Source organism: Callospermophilus lateralis, chromosome 6 (genome assembly GCF_048772815.1).
Source record: "Callospermophilus lateralis isolate mCalLat2 chromosome 6, mCalLat2.hap1, whole genome shotgun sequence".
Classification (NCBI taxonomy): Eukaryota; Metazoa; Chordata; class Mammalia; order Rodentia; family Sciuridae; genus Callospermophilus; species Callospermophilus lateralis.
The window spans coordinates 82162130-82187840 of record NC_135310.1 but is presented as its reverse complement, the minus strand read 5'-3'; positions in this window follow the sequence as shown (position 1 = coordinate 82187840).

Below are 25711 nucleotides of genomic sequence, written 5' to 3'. Positions count from 1 at the left end.
ACTTAACAAACTGTATATAGTTATAAATTTTTTTCCTCATATCCCCTGATTTTCATATCACCCTGAATTTCCCCCAGTTTGCCTATGAGGCTAGGAAAAAAAAACAGTAATTTTTTTTTCAAAACTCTATATTTTCTAAACATCAAATGCATCTGTGGTTTTTCTAGCACATGTGTTAAATTAATTCTCTTTTAGAGTTATGGATATCAAAGACACTATTTTCTTTTCATGATATGACATCTTGAATAATCCATTTTCTTTCAAACTAGCAACATATTATTTCACTCCCAGGAGTGACTGCCTGTCATCTTTAAAGTAACGATACTATTCAAACACTGTTTACAATAGTAGATACAATGTCTTTGAACTGAACTGTTTTTTTTGTTGTTGTTGTTTGTTTGTTTGTTTTGTATACTGAAAAATGACTGGTTTCTGTGTTTTCATTGAAACAAGGATAGATGTGCACTGTAATACACAGTAATAGATTTCTAATGTCTACATTTTACACAAAGAAATTAAATTTTCTTTGAAAATTGTAAGCAGCAAGTAAGTAGCTCTTCCTTAAGAAAAATAAATTTTTTATTGCTTCTTAGACTTTGGAAGTCACTGTATTTCAAGCTCATGGCCTCCCTTGGGATATATACTCAGAATGTTAAATTTTCTATATAGTTTATAAATATTTTTATTATAAATTTATGAATGTTTAGGACATAAGTATGTGAATATTGATCATCCCCATCAGTGACTCTCAGTAAGAACCTTCTATATGCAAAGTACCACTGAAGATGAAGCTACAGAAGGTTCAGGATTTGTAACTTCAGATAATAGCAGTTCATATGTAAAATGCTCACCTCCCGGACCTGGAGATGTAGATGTTTGTTTTCCCAAGTTTTCTATCAGAACAACAAAAATAATGCTATCCTGCACATACAAATAAAATGTGAATAATGCAAAGTCAGTGGCAAATGATTTTTAAGTTTTATTTTTTGCAAATACTGTTCTGATTTGCCTATTCCCTCCTGAGCTGTCTAATGCAATAGTCCCTATACAAATGTTACTATTGAGCACTTGAAATTAAGCTAGCCCAATTGGGAGGTGCTGTCAATATAAACTACACACTAATTTCAGTCAGCACCAAAAATAATGCCAATGATATTTATTATATGTTGAAATGACATTATTTAGATATATTAGGTTTAAAATGTCTTATTAAAATTCTTTTTACTTGGTATTTTCTTTTTGATCACTTTTAAATGTAACTTCTAGAAAATTTTAAATTATGCATGTGGCTCACATTATAATGCTATAATGAACAGCACTGAAACTAGTCAGTCTCTCTCTCTCTCTCTCTCTCTCTCTCTCTCTCTCTTTCTCTCTCTCTCTCTCTCTCTCTCTCTCTCTCTTTCTCTCTCTCTCTCTCTCCCTTTCTCTCTCTCTCTCTCTCTCTCTCTCTCTCTCTCTCTCTCTCTCTCTTTCTCTCTCATAGATACTGAATGGTACACAATTATAGGTATAGGTATACGATATGACTTAAATTAGGGGTATCATGTTGCAATGATAAATAATAAAATTAGAAAGTCATCAAAAGGACTATGTAACCTCAAATCTATTACTAAATGCATTAACCATACATTCCACCAATGAATCCAGAAAGTTGTAACAATGAGTCTAGTTGTGATAGCAGCAAAAAGTCAGTCCTGTTGGTTCAGATCCTGCAGAAGAAGGCTGGTCACTTGGAAAATCCTCAGCACATGCAATACCTGAATGCTTACATGTTTATATTTGTAAAGAAATATGATGATAATGAAGATGACATGATTATTATCATTATTATCATAACTACAATTTACTGAACACCTAATTTGTATCAGGAACTCTACAAAGTTTCTTTGTGTACTCTTCTTACTAATCCTACTAGGTATATCAAAGTAGGCTAAATTCTGAAATAAACATCCCCGAAGTTTTAGCAGCTAACATAATAAATGTTATTTCTTGCTTTCATCTGATTAAGTGGCAGAGACTGGCAGCAGGCTTTGATTCAGGCCCCTTCTGTTATATAGTTCTTATGTCTCAAAGGTCTGTGGAGTCGTCCCCCATCAGCCAGCAAATGGATAAACAAGAGAAAAGAGCACAGGGAAGATTTTTGTGGGTCAAGGATGTGGTGCATTTTATTTCCACTCTTACATTCATTATAAGAGTTCAGCAATGGAAACACAATCTACAAGGCAGGCTGAAAGATGAAATGTAGCTGTGCCCAGAAAGAAAAAGAGAACATGGATATTGATGAGCATTAGCAATCTCTACAACTGGTAGATATCATATCTATTTTACAAATGAGGAAACAGAGTCTCAGAAACAAAAGTAAATTCTCCAAGATCAAAGGTCTAGAAAATAACATCCAACACAGTTCTGTAATCCTAAAGCTCATAGTTCCCCCCCCACACACACAAGGAAACACTTAATAATTTGTGGGAATTGTCACGATTTTGGTATACTTACCTTAGCAGGAGGATTAGGCAAATGACCAGGAGATGACAGAATATTAAATTGTCTATCCTCCCCTGGCCATTACAAAAAGGCAATGTTGGAAAAGCCAGTTTAGAAAATCAAAATTTAACTTTGCATCATCAAAGAATATATCTATAAGACTTAATATCAACCTTCAACAAACAAACAAGAAAAAAATTAATGGGGTAGGATATTACATTGCCAAAATACTGAATACTCAAATACATATGTCCCCAGGATTTCCATAAATAATTACCAGCTGGCAGGATTGGTATGAGAAAAACCAAAGAACATTGTGTTTTGAGAGCTGAAATAATTTCTTACTTATCCTGAAATCAAAAATATTCAGAATACCTTACTAATCAGATTTCTTTTAAAATCCTATTAAATAATAACTATTGCTTGTATTGGTGAGCCTAAGCCATTCTAAGATACTCAAATTTCTTCTGAATTACCAAAGACAGCTTTTCTCATATTTAAGTTTATCTTTAGAAACTCTTAAAAATTTTTTTTTTGAGGAAGTCAAATTTATTTATTTTTTCTTTTGTTAGATTTTTTATTTTTTTTTATTGGTTGTTCAAAACATTACAAAGCTCATGACATATCATCTTTCATACATTTGATTCAAGTGGGTTATGAACTCCCATTTTTACCCCAATTACAAGTTGCAGAATCACATCGGTTACACATCCACATTTTTACATAATACCATATTAATGACTGTTGTATTCTGCTACCTTTCCTAACCCCTACTATCCCCCCTCCCCTTCCCTCTCATCTTCCCTCTCTACCCCATCTGGTGTTGCTTAATTCTCTCCCTTGTTTTTTTTCCCCCTTTCCACTCACAAACTCTTATATGTAATTTTCTGTAACAATGAGCGTCTCCTTCCATTTCCATACAGTTTCCCTTCTCTCTCCCTTTCTCTCCCCCCACTTGTCTCTGTTTAATGTTAATCTTTTCCTCATGCACTTCTTCCCTGTTCTGTTTTAGTTGCTCTCTTTATATAAAAGAAGACATTTGGCATTTGTTTTTTAAGGAATGGCTAGCTTCACTTAGCATAATCTGCTCTAATGCCATCCATTTCCCTGCAAAATCTATGATTTTTTCGTTTTTTAGTGCTGCGTAATACTCCATTGTGTATAAATGCCACATTTTTTTTAATCCGTTCATCTATTGAAGGGCATCTAGGTTGATTCCAGAGTCTAGCTATTGTGAATTGTGCTGCTATGATCATTGATGTGGCAGTATCCCTATAGTATGCTCTTTTAAGGTCCTCAGGGAATAGACCGAGAAGGGCGATAGTTGGGTCAAATGGTGGTTCCATTCCCAGCTTTCCAAGGAATCTCCATACTGCTTTCCATATTGGCCACCCAATTTGCAGTCCCACTAGCAATGTACAAGTGTACCCTTTTCCCCACATCCTCACCAGCACTTGTTGTTGTTTGACTTCCTAATGGCTGCCAATCTTACTGGAGTGAGATGGTATCTTAGGGTGGTTTTGATTTGCATTTCTCTGATTGCTAGAGATGGTGAGCATTTTTTCATGTACTTATTGATTGATTGTATGTCCTCCTCTGAGAAGTGTCTGTTCAGGTCCTTGGCCCATTTGTTGATTGGTTATTTGTTATCTTATTGTCTAATTTTTTGAGTTCTTTGTATACTCTGGATATTAGGGCTCTATCTGAAGTGTGAGGAGTAAAAATTTGTTCCCAGGATGTAGGTTCCCTATTTACCTCTCTTATTGTTTCTCTTGCTGAGAAAAAAACTTTTTAGTTTGAGTAAGTCCCATTTGTTAATTCTTGTATTTAACTCTTGGGCTATGGGCGTCCTATTAAGGAATTTGGAGCCCTACCCCACAATATGTAGATCGGAGCCAACTTTTTCTTCTATCAGGCACAGAGTCTCTGATTTGATATCAAGCTCTTTGATCCATTTTGAATTAACTTTTGTTCTTGGCGAGAGAAAGGGGTTCAGCTTCATTTTGTTGCATATGGATTTCCAGTTTTCCCAGCACCATTTGTTGAAGATGCTATCCTTTCTCCATTGCATGCTTTCAGCCCCTTTATCGAATATAAGAAAGTTGTAATTTTGTGGATTGGTCTCTGTGTCCTCTATTCTGTACCATTGGTCCACCTGCCTGTTTTGGTACCAGTACCATGCTGTTTTTGTTACTATTGCTCTGTAGTACAGTTTGAAATCTGGTATCGCTATACCTCCAGATTCACACTTCCTGCTTAGAATTGCTTTTGCTATCCTGGGTCATTTATTTTTCCATATGAATTTTATGATAGCTTTATCTATTTCTACAAGAAATGCCATTGGGATTTTGATTGGCATTGCGTTGAACCTGTAGAGAACTTTGGGTAATATCGCCATTTTGATGATGTTGGTTCTGCCTATCCATGAACAGGGTACATTTTTCCATCTTCTAAGATCTTCTTCTATCTCTCTCTTTAGGGTTCTGTAGTTTTCATTGTATAAATCTTTCACCTCTTTTGTTAGGTTGATTCCCAAGTATTTTATTTTTTTGAGGATATTGTAAATGGGGTGGTTTTCCTCATTTCCATTTCAGAAGTTTTGTTGCTGATATACAGGAATGCCTTTGATTTATGCATGTTGATTTTATATCCTGCCACTTTGCTGAATTCATTTATTAGTTCTAGTAGTTTCTTTGTAGACCCTTTTGGGTCTTCTAGGTATAGGATCTTGTCGTCCGCAAATAGTGATATTTTAAGTTCTTCTTTTCCTATTTTTATGCCTTTAATTTCTTTCGTCTGTCTAATTGCTCTGGCTAGTATTTCAAGGACTAAATTAAATAGAAGTGGTGAGAGAGGTCATCCCTGTCTTGTTCCAGATTTTAGTGGGAATGCCTTCAGTTTCTCTCCATTTAGAATGATGCTAGCCTGAGGCTTAGCATATATAGCTTTTAAAATGTTGAGGTAAGTTCCTGTTATCCCTAGTTTTTCTAGTGTTTTGAACATAAAGGGATGCTGTACTTTGTCGAATGCTTTTTCTGCATCTATCGAGACAATCATATGGTTCTTATCCTTAAGTCTATTGATGTGGTGAATAACATTTATTGATTTCCGTATATTGAACCAACCTTGCATCCCAGGGATGAATCCTACTTATCATGGTGCACAATTTTTTTGATATGCTTTTGTATTCGATTCACCAGGATTTTATTGAGAATTATTGCATCTATGTTCATTAGAGATAGTGATCTGTAGTTTTCTTTCCTTGAAGTGTCTTTGTCTGGTTTTGGGATCAGGGTGATGTTGGCCTCATAGAATGAATTTGGAAGAGCTCCTTCTTTTTCTATTTCTTGAAACAGCTTGAAAAGTATTGGTATTAATTCTTCTTTGAAGGTTTTGTAAAACTCCACTGTGTACCCATCCAGTCCAGGGCTTTTCTTGGTTGGTAGTCTTTTGATTTCCTCCTTTGTTATTGGTCTGTTTAAATTGTGTGTATCTTCCTGACTCAATCTGGGAAAATCATATGACTTAAGAAATTTATCAATATCTTTACTGTCTTCTATTTTATTAAAATATAGGGTTTCAAAATACTTTCTAATTATCGTCTGTATTTCTGTAGTGTCTGTTGTGATATTGCCTATTTCATCCCATATGTTAGTAATTTGAGTTTTCTCTCTTCTTCTCTTCGTTAGCTTGGCTAAGGGTCTGTCAATCTTATTTATTTTTTCAAAGAATCAACTTTTAGTTTTATCAATTTTTTCAATGGTTTTTTGTTTCAATTTCGTTGATTTCTGCTCTGATTTTAATTATTTCTTGTCTTCTGCTATATTTGCTGTTGTTTTGCTCTTCCTTTTCTAGGGTTTTGAGATGTAGTGTGAGTTCATTTATTTGTTGGTTTTTTCTTTTTTTGAGGAATGAACTCCAGGAAATGAATTTTCCTCTTAAAACTGCTTTCATTGTGTCCCATAGATTCCAGTATGTTGTGTCTGAATTGTCGTTAATCTCTAAGAATTTTTTTATTTCCTCCTTTATGTCTTCTGTAACCCATTGATCATTCAGTAACATATTGTTTATTTTCCATGTGATGCAGGATTTTTCCTTCCTTCTTTTATCATTGATTTCCAGTTTCATTCCATTATGATCATATATGGTGCATGGTATTATCTCCACACCTTTATATTTACTAAGAGTTGCCCTATGGCATAATATATCATCTATCTTTGAGTAAGATCCATGTGCTGCTGAGAAGAACATGTATCCACTTGATGATGGTTGATATATTCTATATATGTCGGTTAAGTCTAGGTTATTGATTGTGTCATTGAGTTCTATAGTTTCTTTATTCAGCTTTTGTCTGGAGGATCTGTCTAATGGCGAGAGCGGTGTGTTGAAGTCACCCATAATTATTGTGTTGTGGTCTATTTGACTCTGGAACTTGAGGAGAGTTTGTTTTATGAACGTTACTGCACCATTGTTTGGTGCATACAAATTGATAATTGTTATGTCTTGTTGGTGGATGGTTCCTTTTAACAGGATATAGTGTCTTTCTTTATCCCTTTTGATTAACTTAGGTTTGAAATTGATTTTATTCGATATGTGCATGGCCACTCCCGCTTGCTTCCGAGGGCCATGTGAGTGGAATAATTTTTCCCAACCTTTCACCTTCAGCCTGTGTATGTCTTTTCCTATCATATGAATCTCCTTAAGGCAGCATATTGTTGGATTTGTGTTTTTGATCCAGGTTACTAGCTTGAGTCTCTTGATTGGTGAGTTTAGTCCATTAATATTTAAGGTTACAATTGAAATATGATTTGTACTTCCAGTTATGTTTATTTATTTATTTATTTTAGTTTGGCTAGTTTTTACTTTTTGGTTATTTTCCTCCCCCTTTACTGAGATACCTCCCGCTGTTAGTTTTGGGCACTATTTTTCCATTCCTCTTCTTGTAGAATTGGCCCAAAATGCGTTGCAGTGCTGGTTTTCTGGCTGCGAATTCTTTTAGCTTTTATTTATCATGAAAGATTTTAATTTCATTGTCAAATCTGAAGCTTAATTTTGCTGGATACAGTATTCTTGGTTGGAATCCATTATTTTTCAGCGTTTGAAATACATTGTTCCAAGGTCTTATCACTTTCAAAGTCTGTGATGAAAAATCGGCCGTTAACCTAATTGGTTTACCCCTGAATGTAATCTGCCTCCTTTCTCTCGTAGCTTTTAATATTCTCTCTTTGTTCTGTATGTTGGCTATCTTCATAATTATATGTCTTGGAGTTGGTCTATTACGGTTTTGGATGTTTGGGGTCCTGTAGGATTCCAGGATTTGGCAATCCATTTTATCTTTCATCTCTGGGAAGTTTTCTAGGATTATTTCATTTAATAAGTTGTCCATTCCTTAGGTTTGAAGCTCTGTGCCTTCCTCTATCCCAATGACTCTCAAATTTGTTTTTTTGATGAGATCCCATATCTCTTGGATAGATTGCTTGTGAGATTTAAGCATCTTTTCTGTGTTGACTATATTCTTTTCAAGTTGATAAACTTTGTCTTCATTATCTGATGTTCTGACTTCTACTTGATCTAGTCTATTTGTAATATTCTCGTTAGCATTTTTAATCTGGTTTATGGTTTCTTGCATTTCTAAAATTACTGTTTGGTTTTTTTTTAAGATCTCTATCTCCTGGTAAAGCTCGTTCTTTGCAGTTTGAATTTGTTTGTTTAGTTCGTTTTCAAAATATACTTTCAATGCTTGGACTTGATGTCTCATGTCTTCTCTAATATTCCGTTCCATCTGAGTTAGGTATGCCTTGATTTCTTTCCCTGTCCATGTTTCTGATGCTTCTAGGTCCTCCTGTAGATTTAAGTTGCCCTGCATTATCTGTAATCCTTTTTTCCCTTGTTTTTTCATGTTGTTCATGTTACTTTCCTGCTCTGTTTGACTGCTTTGTAACTGCTTTCTCCTATACATTTGTTTTGGCTTTGTATATCTCTATTGTCTCTCCTTTGTGGAGGGAGATTATGCCTAGAGATGTTGGGCTTTATTGTACTTTAGAGCTGATTCATTCAATTTATAAAGGGCTTCCGGATTTTGTATGCATATAGTGATTTGTTGTTTGTTCTTAGGTCTTTAGGTTAGGTGCTATGAAGGTATAAGGGTTAGTATGTCTTGGCTACTTTAGAAGATTGCTCTACTGAAGGGGGATACTAACCGTCGATTGGATCAGGGTTTTGGTAGTAGCTAGGTACTTAGGAGCACTATAGACGGCCTCGAAACATTCACCTATTTGCATTTAGACAGTTAATCGAAATGGAGGACGTAATGCTTGGGATGAAAGTTGGGGGGAAGGGGAAGGAAGGTGCTCTTGAAAAGAAAGAAGGAGAGGGAGATAGATAGCATAGAGGAGAATGGAAAGAACAATAAAACTTGGAAGGGGAAAGAGGGAAAAATGGAGAGAAAAAATAAAATAAAATAAAATTAGATCTTAGAGATCCATTTTCTTTTCTTCCCGTAGGCAAAGCTGTGCCCTCCAGGCTGAGTTTTGCCCTCTATGTGTCGACAGCAAACCCTGTAAGGCGGCTCCTGGGAGTCTCTCAATCCTGTTGGTCCAGAGCTGTTTCACTTCTACAGCCCCTCTTCCCCTTCCTCCTGCCAGCCAGCCAGGTCCTGCTCACTGGAGGCGGTTCCCCAAGGATCTGGTTACACTTTCAGCCCCACCGCGTGCCCTATTTCCAAAACGACTGAGCACTCTCTCTGTCATTCATCTAAGCTCCAGTGCTGTGGAGCTGTGGTCTGGGAGTCAATAGTTTAATTTTTCCAGACCCCTTTGGTGGGCACACCCTCGGAAGCTGGCGGCTAAGACCTTTGGTGTCACCGCTGGTGGTAATGGGAGTTGGGGGTCAAGGATCCCCTCTGCTTCCTTCAGCCCCTACAATCACGACCACTCCGCTGGCGGTAGGAGGAGTTGGGGGTCTCGAGTGTCCTCTGTTTCCCTCCACCCCTACCGTCAGGCCCTCTCAGATGGCGGTTGGAGGAGTTGGGGGTGGGAGTATTCTCTGCTTCCCTCCGCCCCTACAGTCATGCCCATGTCACTGGCATTAGGGGGAGTTGGGGGTCGGGAGTCCCTTGGCCCTTACGGTCACGCCCATGGAGAGACTTTTGAAGTTTCCTGGTTGTTTGTATCTGATGTGGGTGGGAGTCACACACCTGCTAAAGTAGATTCCGCTGGGAAGGAATCTCGTTGGCCGAACTTTGGTAACTTCCCCTTTCTGCTATGGCAGGCCCCTGGCTCCTTGCCAGAGTGTCTGAAAGGAGGGGTGGAACTGGCTTGTCTCTGGTCTGGCTCAATCTCTGGTTTTAGTTCCCAGTTCGCTATTTCATAAAGGCTTGGTTAGATTCCCTTCACGTCGCCTCCTGAGCTAGGCGGGCGGGGGCCATTTGCCGGGTGGGCAGGGCCATTAGCAGAGCCAGGAGAGCGGGGGCCATCTGCCGGGCCAGGAGGGGACCCTTCTCACCACGCTGGGCCGCCAGGGATCGCTTGCAGAGCTGGGCAGGTGGCCGCCGCGGGACTGGACCTCTGTGCCGCATGGCCAAGAGCCGAGCGGGCGGGGGGGCCGTTTCTCTTAAAAATTATCTTATTAAATCTTGATATTTTATGTAGGCTACTTATGCTAAACCAGTCACATTGTCCAAACATTTATAATCATTTCATTTCCTGATCATTTCTTTTTTAAATGATGCACTATAATTATACATAACAACAAAATTCACTGCTACATATTCATACATGTACACAATACAAAAATATTATTTGATCAGTTTCATTACCCAGTACCTTATTTCCTGATATTTCTAAGAAAAAAAAAACTAATTGTTTTTGGGAGAAGAAAAGAACATGGAATGATTAACATGAAATTGGAGCATTGTCTTCATAGTTAGATGACTAGTGAGCTGGATGTTAAATGTAAAGGAAATTGCTAGATGTGAGAATCATTAAACTTATTTGACTATAAAAGAAATCAAGGCAGATGAAAAGGTTAGATTAAAAAGTCTAGAACAACTCATAGGAGACCTTGAAGTTCACAGATTTGAAATTTTAATTTGATTCAAAAGATCACATTAAACTCTAAGATTGCTGCTGATGCCAATGATCAAATTGCTGATGCTAATAATCAAATTTCTTTTAGTGGTCACTGATCTATATATACCTGTGGTTGAGGAAAGAAAGTCTAGAAATGAAGAGATAGGAAAACTGTTTAGAAAGACAATGACTATAGTGGTGAAAGGGGAGAAATCCAAAAATGTTAGACATTCATTATGTTTTTTTTCTCTATTTTTATATTCATTACATCTCAAAAGCACTTCATTCACCTCCATATCTTGTTAGTCAATATTTCTGACTCTACTGAATTCACAAACATATTTCTCAGAGGACACTTTTATGTTTTAGTTCTATTTCCATTCTCAGAATGTTATTTATCTAATCTCAAGCCTTCTTGGGAAATCTTATATTGGAAATCTTATACTTACAATGTATTTTTTTTTTCTAAGCTTAATGTGATAAGCATGATTTCTACAACTCTGAGGGGGAAAAGATTATATGTCTTACCTTTATACTTGTGGGCACATGGCTTGAGTTTTCCACTAACAGGTACTGTCCCCTTACTGGGTGAATGGAATATTCATTAGGTAATATGCTGTTAAGTATCATGTAAGAGTTTTGTTCATCAAAGCTTCCCCACTATCTTGCTCAGAGACAATCCTCAAATTCAAGACTGTCTCAGCTTCAAATGTCATGTAGTACTATTGAGTTCAGTGCTTACCTAAGTTTATTTACTATCATGTGTCAAGCACTATGCTGAATACCTTTTAAAAATATCAAAATAACTGTCCTATTAATCCAGTCATCTCATCTGGCCAATGGAATCCTCATCCTGTCTTTGAGATAAACTCCTGAGGGAAATCCCATTGCTTTTAATCCTGTGAATTTGCATTCTCATGAACAACTACAGAACTCTTGATTTCACACATTTCACTTCTTGCAGCTGCTACTTTTCTATTCTACATGAAGCTCCTTACCTTGATTTCCCAAACCACACAAATGATTCAATACAATGTGTTTTTACATTGCCAAAATTCCAAAACAGCTAAATATTGTAAATAAGATATTTGTGGTATTTAAAATTCTTGGATAATGTGACACCATGGAATTTTTCATGTTTTTCCAAAGGATCCAGCCTCTTATCCATATTACATGGCTTTTTTTCTAACTGTATTCTTTCTTCCTGGCATTTCTCCTAGTGTGTGTGTGTGTGTGTGTGTGTGTGTGTGTGTTAGCCACAAAATAGGTGGCATAACATAAATATGGCATAGACACACATATAAAGGAATACCCACACAGATACATATGTATATAAAAAGAGAGAAACTCTCAATTTAAAAAAGAAAGCGTCTCAGAGGAAATAAATTTCACAGTTCACATATCTTAAAAATTGAGACCATTTAACTCTAAATAAAACACAATGCTAGAAATTAAATTTTTATTTAATTAATAAATTATTAATAAAATTACTATTTTTTTAAGGAAATGTTTGCTTTTTATTTTTTTTATTTTTTTTATTTTTTTTATTGTTGGTTGTTCAAAACATTACATAGTTCTTGATATATCATATTTCACACTTTGATTCAAGTGGGTTATGAACTCCCATTTTTACCCCGTATACAAATTGCAGAATCACATCAGTTACACTTCCATTGATTTATATATTGCCATACTAGTGTCTGTTTTATTCTGCTGCCTTTCCTATCCTTTACTATCCCCCTCCCCTCCCCTCTCCTCCCCTCTTCTCTCTCTACCCACTCTACTGCAGTTCATATCTCCCCCTTGTATTATTTTTCCCTTTCCCCTCGCTACCTCTTGTATGTAATTTTGTATAACCCTGAGGGTCTCCTTCCATTTCCATGCAATTTCCCTTCTCCCTCCCTTTCCCTCCCACCTCTCGTCCCTGTTTAATGTTAATCTTCTTCTCATGCTCTTCGTCCCTACTCTGTTCTTATTTACTCTCCTTATATCAAAGAAGACATTTGGCATTTGTTTTTTAGGGATTGGCTGGCTTCACTTAGCATAATCTGCTCTAATGCCATCCATTTCCCTCCAAATTCTATGATTTTGTCATTTCTTAATGCAGAGTAATACTCCATTGTGTATAAATGCCACATTTTTTTTATCCATTCGTCTATTGAAGGGCATCTAGGTTGGTTCCACAGTCTTGCTATTGTGAATTGTGCTGCTATGAACATCGATGTAGCAGTGTCCCTGTAGCATGCTCTATTTAGGTCTTTAGGGAATAGACCGAGAAGGGGAATAGCTGGGTCAAATGGTGGTTCCATTCCCAGCTTTCCAAGAAATCTCCATACTGCTTTCCAGATTGGCTGCACCAATTTGCAGTCCCACCAACAATGAACAAGTGTACCCTTTTCCCCACATCCTCGCCAGCACTTGTTGTTGTTTGACTTCATAATGGCTGCCAATCTTACTGGAGTGAGATGGTATCTTAGGGTGGTTTTGATTTGCATTTCTCTGACTGCTAGGGATGGTGAGCATTTTTTCATGTACTTGTTGATTGATTGTATGTCCTCCTCTGAGAAGTGTCTGTTCATGTCTTTGGCCCATTTGTTGATTGGGTTATTTGTTATCTCATTGTCTAATTTTTTGAGTTCTTTGTATACTCTGGATATTAGGGCTCTATCTGAAGTGTGAGGAGTAAGATTTGTTCCCAGGATGTAGGCTCCCTATTTACCTCTCTTATTGTTTCTTTTGCTGAGAAAAAACTTTTTAGTTTGAGTAAGTCCCATTTGTTGATTCTAGTTATTAACTGTTGTGCTATGGGTGTCCTATTGAGGAATTTGGAGCCCGACCCCACAGTATGTAGATCGTAGTCAACTTTTTCTTCTTTCAGACGCCGTGTCTCTGATTTGATATCAAGCTCCTTGATCCATTTTGAGTTAACTTTTGTGCATGGCGAGAGAAAGGGATTCAGTTTCATTTTGTTGCATATGGATTTCCAGTTTTCCCAGCACCATTTGTTGAAGATGCTATCCTTCCTCCATTGCATGCTTTTAGCCCCTTTATCAAATATAAGATAGTTGTAGTTTTGTGGATTGGTTTCTGTGTCCTCTATTCTGTACCATTGGTCCACCCACCTGTTTTGGTACCAGTACCATGCTGTTTTTGTTACTATTGCTCTGTAGTATAGTTTGAAGTCTGGTATCGCTATACCGCCTGATTCACCCTTCCTGCTTAGCATTGTTTTTGCTATTCTGGGTCTTTTATTTTTCCATATGAATTTCATGATTGCTTTCTCTATTTCTATAAGAAATGCCATTGGGATTTTGATTGGCATTGCATTAAACCTATAGAGAACTTTTGGTAATATCGTCATTTTGATGATGTTAGTTCTGCCTATCCATGAACAGGGTATATTTTTCCATCTTCTAAGATCTTCTTCCATTTCTCTCTTTAGGGTTCTGTAGTTTTCATTGTATAAGTCTTTCACCTCTTTCGTTAGGTTGATTCCTAAGTATTTTATTTTTGGGGGGGATATTGTGAATGGAGTGGTTGTCCTCATTTCCATTTCAGAGGATTTGTCGCTGATATACAGGAATGCCTTTGATTTATACGTGTAGATTTTATATCCTGCCACTTTGCTGAATTCATTTATTAGCTCTAATAGTTTCTTTGTAGACCCTTTTGGGTCTGCTAGGTATAGAATCATGTCATCTGCAAATAGTGATAATTTAAGTTCTTCTTTTCCTATTTTTATGCCTTTAATTTCTTTCGTCGGTCTAATTGCTCTGGCCAGTGTTTCGAGAACTATGTTGAACAGAAGTGGTGAGAGAGGGCATCCCTGTCTTGTTCCAGATTTTAGAGGGAATGCCTTCAATTTTTCTCCATTCAGAATGATGCTAGTCTGAGGCTTAGCATAGATAGGTTTTACAATGTTGAGGTAAGTTCCTGTTATCCCTAGTTTTTCTAGCATTTTGAACATAAAGGGATGCTGTACTTTGTCGAATGCTTTTTCTGCATCTATCGAGATGATCATATGGTTCCTATTTTTAAGTTTATTGATGTGGTGAATAACATTAATTGATTTCCGTATATTGAACCAGCCTTGCATCCCAGGGATGAATCCTACTTGATCATGGTGCACAATTTTTTTGATATGTTTTTGAATCCGATTTGCCAGAATTTTATTGAGGATTTTTGCATCTAGGTTCATTAGAGATATTGGTCTGTAGTTTTCTTTCTTTGAAGTGTCTTTGTCTGGTTTAGGAATCAGGGTGATGTTGGCCTCGTAGAATGAATTTGGAAGTTCTCCCTCTTTTTCTATTTCCTGAAATAGCTTGAACAGTATTGGTATTATTTCCTCTTTAAAGGTTTTGTAAAACTCTGCTGTATACCCATCCGGTCCTGGGCTTTTCTTAGTTGGTAGCCTTTGATGGTTTCTTCTATTTCCTCAATTGATATTGGTCTGTTTAGGTTGTCTATATCCTCCTGCCTTAATCTGGGCTGGTCATATGACTTAAGAAATTTATCGATGCCTTCACTATCTTCTATTTTATTGGAGTATAAGGATTCAAAATAGTTTCTGATTATCTTCTGTATTTCTGAAGTGTCTGTTGTGATATTGCCTTTTTCATCCCGTATGCTAGTAATTTGATTTCTCTCTCTTCTTCTCTTCGTTAGCATGGCTAAGGGTCTGTCGATTTTATTTATTTTTTCAAAGAACCAACTTTTAGTTTTGTCAATCTTTTCAATTGTTTCTTTTGTTTCGATTTCATTAATTTCAGCTCTGATTTTAATAATTTCTTGCCTTCTACTTCTTTTGCTGTTGTTTTGCTCTTCTTTTTCTAGGATTTTGAGATGGAGTATGAGATCATTTATTTGTTGGTTTTTTCTTTTTTTAAGGAATGAACTTCAAGCAATGAATTTTCCTCTTAGAACTGCTTTTAATGTGTCCCATAGATTCCGATATGTTGTGTCTGTGCTTTCATTTATCTCTAAGAATTTTTTAATTTCCTCCTTGATGTCTTCTATAACCCACTGATCATTTAGTAACCAATTGTTCATTCTCCAAGTGATGCATGTTTTTTCCTTCCTTCTTTTATCGTTGATTTTCAGTTTCATTCCATTATGATCAGATAAGATGCATGGTATTATCTCCACTCCTTTATATTGTCTAAGAGTTGCCCTGTGACATAAGATATGATCTATTTTTGAGAAGGATCCATGTGCTGCTGAGAAAAAATTGTAACTGCTTGATGTTGGGTGGTATATTCTATATATATCAATTAAGTCTAGGTTATTAATTGTGTTATTGAGTTCTATAGTTTCCTTATTCAACTTTTGTTTGGAAGATCTGTCTAGTGGTGAGAGAGGTGTGTTGAAGTCTCCCATGATTATTGTATGTTGGTCTATTAGACTCTTAAACTTGAGAAGAGTTTGTTTGATGAACATAGCTGCACCATTGTTTGGGGCATATATATTTATGATAGTTATGTCTTGTTGGTGTATGGTTCCCTTGAGCAGTATGTAGTGTCCCTCTTTATCCCTTTTGATTAACTTTGGCTTGAAATCTATTTTATTTGATATGAGTATGGACACTCCTGCTTGTTTCCGAAGTCCATATGAGTGATATGATTTTTCCCAACCTTTCACCTTCAGTCTATGTATGTCTTTTCCTATCAAATATGTCTCCTGTAGGCAGCATATTGTTGGGTCTTGTTTTGTGATCCATTCTACTAGCCTGTGTCTCTTGATTGGTGAGTTTAAGCCATTAACATTTAGGGTTATTATTGAGATATGGGTTGTTCTTCCAGCCATATTTGTTTATTTATGTTACTAAACATGGTTTGTTTTCCTTTTTGATTATTTTCCCCCCTTTACTGTCCTACCTCCCACTGTTGGTTTTCATTGTTATTTTCCATTTCCTCTTCCTGTAATGTTTTGCCGAGGATGTTTTGAAGACATGGTTTTCTAGCTGCAAATTCTTTTAACTTTTGTTTATCGTGGAAGGTTTTAATTTCATCTTCCATCCTGAAGCTTAATTTCGCTGGATACATGATTCTTGGTTGGAACCCATTTTCTTTCAGTTTTTGAAATATGTTATTCCAGGATCTTCTAGCTTTCAGAGTCTGTGTTGAAAGATCAGCTGTTATCCTGATTGGTTTACCCCTAAATGTAATCTGCTTCCTTTCTCTTGTAGCTTTTAAAATTCTCTCCTTATTCTGTATGTTGGGCATCTTCATTATAATGTGTCTAGGTGTGGATCTCTTATGATTTTGCACATTTGGCGTCCTGTATGCTTCTAGGATTTGGGATTCTGTCTCCTTCTTCAAGTCTGGGAAGTTTTCTCATATTATTTCATTGAATAGGTGGCTCATTCCTTTGGTTTGGACCTCTATACCTTCCTGTATCCCAATGACTCTTAAGTTTGGTCTCTTTATATTATCCCATATTTCTTGGATGTTCTGCTCATGGTTTCTTAACAGTTTTGCTGAGCTGTCTATGTTCTTTTCAAGTTGAAATACTTTGTCTTCTTTGTCTGATGTTCTATCTTCTAAGTGTTCTACTCTGCTGGTAGTATTCTCAATTGAGTTTTTAAGTTGGTTTATTGCTTCCTGCATTTCTAGGATTTCTGTTTGTTTGTTTTTTATTACCTCTATCTCCCTGTATAGTTGATCTTTTACTTCTTGGATTTGTTTATGTAATACATTGTCGAAGTGGTCGAAGTGATCTTTCATTGTCTGATTTTGCTGTCTAATGTCTTCCTTGAGACTCCAGATCATCTGCAGCATGTATATCCTGAATTCTTTATCTGACATTCCATCTGCTGCAGCTATTACCTCTTCTAAAGTTGAGTTGATCTGCATTGCTTGTGGTCCTTTCTTTCCTTGTCTTTTCATATTGCTCGTGTTTCTTTCTGCTTAGTGAAACTGTTGTGTTTTTGAAATTTTCCCCCTATATATTTATATTGCTCTTGTATAGTTGAAAAGTCTCCCTTGCAGGGGCGGGCGGCAGCTCTGCTCCTCCTCCAATTGGGGTGATCTGTCTACCACGCTGGCGGGCCGCTGGGACTGTTCTGCCGGTCGGTCACAGGTCTGCCTACCTTGGAGGCGCGGGCAGCGGCTCTGCTCTGCCCTTCCTCCAATTGGTGTGACGTGTCTACCACGTCCATGAACCCCTGGGCCTGTTCTGCCAGTTAGTCGCGGATCGGACTACCTTGCAGGTGCGGGCGGCGGCTCTGCTCTGCCCCTTCTCCAATTGGGTTGTCGTGACTACCACGCCGGCAGGTCGCTGGGCCTGTTCTGGGCGCGGGCTGCGGCTCTGCTCTGCCCCTCCCCCAAGTGGTGTGACGTGTCTACCACGCCGGTAGGCCGCTGGGCCTGTTCCGCCAGTCTGTCACAGGCCTGCCTACCTTGCGGGCGCAGGTGGAGGATCTGCTTTGCCCCTACTCCAATTGGGGTGTCTTGACTACTACGCCGGCAGGTCACAGGAACTGTTCTGGGCCAGGTGGCGGCTCTGCTCTGTCCCTGCTCCAATTGGGTTGACGTGACTACGACGCTGTCGGGCCGCTGGGCCTGCTCCGACCGCGGGCGAAGGCTCTGCTCTGCCCCTACTCCAATTGGGATGACGGGTGACGTGTCTACCACACCAGCAGGCCGCTGGGCCTGATCCGCCGGTCGGACACGGGTCTGCCTACCTTGCGGACTCGGGAGGCAGCTCTGCTCTGCCCCTCCTCCAATTTGTGTGATGTGCCTACCACACCAGTAGACCGCTGGGCCTGTTCCGCCGGTCGGTCGCAAGTCTGTCTACCTTGCAGGCTCGGGCGGCGGCTCTGCTCTGCCCCTACTCCAAATGGAGTGATGTGACTGCCACGCTGGCGGGCCGCTGGGCCTGATCCGGGCTCGGGGAGGGGCTCTGCTCTGCCCCTCCCCCAAGTGGTGTGACGTGTCTACCACGCCGGCAGGCCGCTGGGGCTGTTCTGCCAGTCTGTCACAGGCCTGCCTACCTTGCGGACGCGGGTGGAGGATCTGCTTTCCCCCTACTCCAATTGGGGTTTCTTGACAACCACACCGGCAGGTCTCTGGACCTGTTCCGGGCGCGGGCGGCTTCTCTGTTCGGCCCCTGCTCTAGCTGGGGCGACGCGACACCAGGCCGGCGGGTCGCTGGGCCTGTTCCGGGCTCCGGCCACGGCTCTGCTCCGCCCCTCTGGCCTCTACAGTATTCAGCAGGACCCGGACCGAGAAACAGTTTCCGCGGGTTCTTTATCCCTGGGCCAGAGCAGTTCCGGGAGCCAGAATTCGGCCTCTCCGGACTTGGTGCATGCTCCGACAGGAGCAGGCTCCAAGAAGCAGTTTCCGCGGGTTCTATAGCCCTGGGCCAGAGCAGCTCCGGGAGCCGGAGCTCCGCCGCTCCGGGCTCGGTGCGTGTTCTGATAGGAGCAGGCTCCAAGAAGCAGTTTCCGTGTGTTATTTAGCACTAAGTCTGAGCAATTTGTCTGCGAGACGCAGACAATTGTCAGCCTGAAATTACCTGTTCTATAGCTGAAAGAGCTGCAATCAGTCGAAAACAAGGATGGTGACGTCAGCTCTCCAAGATGGTGGCCGCTGGCTTCCTCCGTGGTCTGACCGGTGTGGAGAACCGAACTGGACCGTTTCCTTCCCCCGTCTCCAACCCAGAATTCAGCTCCGAGCTCAGCAAATGCCTAGCTGGCAGGAGCCCGCAGAATCAGCATCGCTGTATCTCTGCGCCACCAGCCCGTCGTTTCCCAGTGCGCGCCGCAGACTCCAGCCGCGGGGCGATCTGCCGAACAAGCAGTGCTCCGTACGGACAGATCGCTCGCATTTGAGCCCCTGAAGCTGATCCTCGTGCGATGAAAATCCTTCCACTAGGTTTTGGAGCACCCCAATTTTGCTGGAAATTCCTAACAAGATAGCTTTTAGCCGTTCTAACTCGTCATTTTCCCTCACAGTGACGCAGTACACAGAGTTACTGCACTCCCTTCGCGGCCATCTTCCCTCCCTCCCAATAAAATTATTTTTAAAACCCAGTTTTAGGTTCACAAGAAAACGGAGCAGTTTCCATATATCTGTCTCCCAACCCTCCTAGATACAGATATAGATACAGATAAAAGCTACCCAACTATCAATATGCTGTATTATATGGATACATATTACCATCAATAAACATAGATTGATTCATTATTATCCTTAATAGTTCATTATTTGCATTAGGGTTCATTTTCGGTGTTGTATCAAGGAGAATAAATGCTGGATCATATGGTAAGAAAAACCTTAGTTTGAAAAGCAACTGCCAGACTGACTTCTAAAGTGATTGTGTCATTCTGCATTTCTACCAAAAATGAATGAGCATTCTTGTAGCCCCACATTCTCACAAGCAGTAGGTATTATCAGTGTTTTGAAATTTGGTTATTTTAATATGTGCATAATGGTATCTCATTATTATTTTAATTTTCAATTTTCTAGTGAAATATGATGCTAAACATCTTTTCATGGGTTTAACTGCAATTCCTATCTCATCCTCAATGAAGTGTCCATTTAGACAATGTCATTTTTTATAAGACTTGATAACATTGATCATGTTGTATTATCTTTGACTCTACTTTTAAAATTAAAGAGGCTTCTTCAATGCTCTCATTATATAGATAAAAAATTAAGTACAGGTTAAAACTGAATTCATGAAGAAGACAGTAGAATATGGAAAGAACCCCATGTTAATGGATAGACATAATTAATATTATTAAAATGGACATATTTCCAAAAACAATGTATATTAAATCCAATCTCCATCAAAATACCAATGACATTCTTCACAAAACTAGAAAAGAATTCTAAATTTCATTTGGAAGGAAAAAAATGCCCAGAATAGCCAAAAAAAAATTCTAATCCAAAAAAAAGCAATGCTGGAGGCTTCACAATACCTGGGTTCAAATTATACTACGGGGCTACAGTAACAAAAAGCTGCATGGTACTCGCATAAAAACAGACACACAGACCAATGGCACTGAATAGAAGACACAGAGACAAACCCATGCAATATGGTCATCTGATTCTTTTTTTTCTTCAAAATAACTAATTTACATTTCTTTAACTTGGGAAATGTAAAAACTTGAAGACAAAGGAATCCTTTTCAATAGCACTTTATTGTTGAATTTGCCAATAGCCTTCCTAATTGATTTTTATAAATATCTTTCCTCCCCTTTGTACTGTAAGCAAAAATAATAAATTCTAATATAGACTCTTATACTTTGTAGCATAAAAATTCTAATATTGTTTCTTATACTCTATAACATTAATGCAGTCTATCCCAATTTTTTATTCCACCCCACAGCAAGAAATACATCATCATAATCCATAACAGACACATACATAATGTGTGTTAAGAGAGATGAACAAAGGCAAACAAAAAGAGGATAAGAGAACATAACAAAATTTCACCATCAAATATTATCCTTACTCTGTATGTCACACTCTGATCAGTCATCTGATTCTTGATAAAGGCATAAAAAACACATACTGGAGAAACACTGCCTTTTTAACAAATGGTGCTGGGAAACTGGATATTCATATAAAGATGAGTGAATCAAGATCCTTATCTTTCACCCTGCACACAAGCCAACACAAACTTTGCAACTGCTAGAGTCAACACTCCTAGATACAGACACAGGAAACAAACTTTTCAATAGAACTTTTAAAGCTCAGAAAATAATAAGAAGAATTAACAAACGAATAGTATTAAATTTAAAAGAAAAGGAAATAATTAAGAGTGTGAGGAGAGAATCTACAGAACAGGATAAATTCTTTGATAGCTATTCTTCTGACAGAGAATTAATATGCAGAGTACATAAGGAACTTAAAAATTAGTACTAAGAAAACAAAAAACCCAATCACTAAATGAGCAAATGAACAGACACTTCTCAGAAGTACAAATGGCCAATAAATATATGAAAAAATATTCAACAACTTTTTGCAAATTAGGGAAATGTAAATCAAAACTACACTGAGATTTTATCTCACTCCAGTTATAATGGCAGCCATCAAGAATATGAATAACAATAAATGCTAGAGAGAATGTGAGGGAAAAGAAAACTTTTACAATGTTGATGGGATTTTAAATTGGTAAAATCAGTAAAGAGGTTCCTCAAAAGTCTAGAAATGGAACTATCACATGACCCAGCTATACCACTCCTTGGTACTTATCCTAAGGAATTAAAGCCAGAACTACAGAAATACATACATACCCATGTTTATGGCAGTGTAATTCACAATAGTCAAATTATGAAACCATCTAGTTGTACATCATCAGATGAATGGATAAAGAAAATGTGGCTGGGTCCCATGGCCCACGCCTGTAATCCTAGCAGATAAGGAGGCTGAGGCAAGAGGCTCACCAGTCCAAAGCCAGCCTCAGCACAAGTGAAGTGCTAAACAACTCAGTGAGACCCTGTCTCTAAATAAAATACAAAATAGGGCTTGGATGTGGCTCAGTGGTCGAGTGACCCTGAGTTCAATTCCCAGTACCCGCCTCCCGCCCAAAAAAAAAAAAAAGAAATAAAATGTGGTATATATTCATCATGGAGCTTTATTTGGCCATAAAGAAGAATTAAATTATGTCATATGCTGGTAAACTAGAGACATCATCCTAAGAGAAATAAGCAAATTCAGAAAGTGAATCGTTATTTCCTCTCATATGTGAAACTAGAGAGAGAAAGGGGCAGGGATGGTGTGGGGAGAATCTCCTGAAAATAGAAGGAAGACCAGTGGAGTAGAGGAAGTAGACCAGGATGAGGGCATAGGGGAGGAAAAGGGAGGATCTGGAAAATAATATTGACCACATTATACTGCTACAATGTGTGCAAATGTGAATATGTCACAATAAATCCCATTGTTATGAATAACTACCATGCAATGATAAAAAAGGGGGAAAAAACTAGAGATAAGGATGTAGAACGAGAAGAGTATTAAAAAAGTCAAGGGATGGGACTCAACATGGTGGTGTGCAGGGAGGCAGCGCTTTCAGTACCTCCTCAGCCACACAGACAGAAAGACACATCAGAATGTTCGGATTCTACCTGCTGAGAAACTCCCAGCAAAATTCCACTGAAGTGAGACCTTGCTGGGGAATGTGGAGTTATTTGAGGTGACAGCTTGCCCCGGACGGGTGAATCTCAGCCACCCTGTGCAGAGGTCCGGGCCCCCACTGCCTGGCGACCAGAGCAGAAGGAGGCGTTTCAGCACTGCTGGATACCATGTGTGGCATAGAGACCCTTTGAAGAGGTTGCTAACCAAGCCTTCATGAAAGAGCGGATCGGAGCTGAAACCGAGACTGGGACAGACCAGAAACAGGACAGACCCACCCCTCCCATCAGACACTTCTGCAAGGAGTCTGGGGCCCTCCATAGCAGAGAGCTGACGTCACCAGAGTTCGGTGGATGGGATACCTTCCCAGCAGAATCGGCTTTAACAGGTGTGTGACTCCCATCCCCACCAGATACATACAGCCAGGAAACCTCAAAAATCTCGCCCCAGAGCTCCACGGACGTGACTGTAGGGGCCGAGGGAAGCAGAGGGGACTCCCGACCCCCAACTCCCCCTACCACCAGCAGCGACACCCAAGGCCTTAGCCACCAGTTCCCAGGGGCGTGCCACCAAAGGGGTCCAGAAAAATTAAACTGACGGTGTGAGCGGGGACTGACTGGATGGCAGGAGGAAGGGGAGGAGGGGCCGGAGAAGAGAAACAGCTCTGGACTAACAGGACTGGAGAGACGACCAGTAGGGGAAGAGGAGCCGCCTTACAGGGATTGCTGCCTGCACATAGAGGGCAGAAGCTCGGCTCAGAGGGCACAGCTCCGGGTACTGGAAGAGAAGAAAATAGAACTCTAAGACTTCATTTATCTTTTTTTCCCTTTTCAATTTTTATTGTTCTTTCCATTCTCCTTTATTCTACCTATCTTTCTCTCCCTCTTTCTCTCTAAGGACTCCTTCCTTCCCCTTCCCCCTAACTTTCATCCCAAGCACTACAACTTTCATTACGGGTAGTTTTCTAAATGCAAATAGGTGAATGTTCTGAGGCTGTCTATAGGGCTCCTAAGTACCTAGCTATTACCAAATACCCTGATCCATTCGCCTGTTAATATCCCCCTTCAGTAGAGCAATCTTCCAAAGGAGCCAAGAAATACTAACCTTCATACCATCATAGCACCCAAACCAAACATAAAGTCCTAAGACCAAACAACAGATCACTATATGCCTACAGAATCCGTAAGCCTTTTATGAATCGAATGAATCAGCTTTAAATTACAATAAAGCCCAACATCTCTAGACATAGTCTCCCACCACAAAGGAGAGACCACAGAGATATACAAAACCAAAACAAATTTATAGGAGAAAGCAGAAACACAGCAGTTAAACAGAGTTGGAAAGTAACATGAACACCATGAAAAAACAAGGGAAAAAAGGATTACAAACAATGCAGGACAAGTTAAATTTACAGGAGAACATAGAGGCATCAGAAAAATGGACAGAGAAAGAACTCAAGGCATACATGACTCAGATGGAATGGAATCTTAAAGAAGTCATTAGACAGCAAGTCCAAACAATGAAAGAATACTTTGAAAATGAATTACATAAGCAGATTCAAGAAGCAAAAAATGAACTCTACCAGAAGATAGAGATTTTTTAAAAAATCAAACAGTAATCCTAGAAATGCAGGAAACCATAAACCAAATCAAAAACTCAAATGATAATATTAAAAATAGACTAGATCAAATAGAAGTCAAATCACCAGATAATGAAGACAAAGTTTATCAACTCGAAAAGAGTATAGTCGACACAGAAAGGCTGGTAAGAAACCACGAGCAAAACATCCAAGAGATATGGGATGTCATAAAAAACCAAATTTAAGAGTCATTAGGATAGAAGAAGGTATAGAGGCCCAAACCAAAGGAATGAGCAATCTATTGAATGAAATAATCTTAGAAAACTTCCCAGAAATGAAGGATGGAATGGATTGCCAAATTCGGGAAGCCTACAGGACCCCAAACATACAAAACTGTAATAGAACAACTCCAAGACACATTATTATGAAGATATCCAACATACAGAACAAGGAGAGAATATTAAAAGCTACAAGAGAAAGGAGGCAGATTACATTCAGGGGTAAACCAATTAGGTTAACGGCTGATTATTCATCACAGATGTTGAAAGTGAGAAGATCCTGGAACAACATATTTCAAAAACTGAAAAATAATGGATTCCAACCAAGAATATTGTATCCAGCAAAATTAAGCTTCAGGTTTGACAATGAAATTAAAATATTTCATGATGAACAAAAGTTAAAAGAATTCGCAGCCAGAAAACCAGCACTGCAAAGCATTTTGAACAAAACACTACAAGAAGAGAAAATGAAAAACAGCACCCAAAACTAACAGTGGGAGGTAACTCAGTAAAGGGGGGGAAAAATAACCAAAGAGGAAAAACAAGCCAAATTTAAATAAATAAATAAACATGACTGGAAGTACAAACCATATATCAATAGTAACCCTAAACTTTAATGGCTTAAATCACCAATCAAGCGACATAGGCTAGTAACTTGGACTAAAAAAAAACAGATCCAACAATATGCTGCCTTCAGGAGACTCATCTGAGGGAAAAGACATACACAGGCTGAAGTTGAAAGGTTGGGAAAAATCATACCACTCATATGGTCCTCAGAAGCAAGCAGGAGTGGCCATACTCATATCGAATAAAATCAACTTCAAACCTAAGTTAATCAAAAGGGATAAAGAAGGACACTATATACTGTTAAAAGAAACCATTCACCAACAAGACATAACAATTATCAATATGTATGCACCAAATAATGGTGCTGTAACATTCATAAAACAAACTCTCCTCAAGTTCAAGAATCAAATAGACCACAACACAATAATTATGGGTGACTTCAACACATCGCTCTCAATATTGGACAGATCCTCCAAACAAAAGTTGAATAAAGAAACTATAGAACTCAATAACACAATCAATAACCTAGACTTAACCAACATATATAGAATATATCAACCATCATCCAGTGGATACACCTTCTTCTCAGCGGCACATGGGTCCTTCTCAAAGATAGACCATATATTATGCCATAGGGCAACTCTTAGTAAA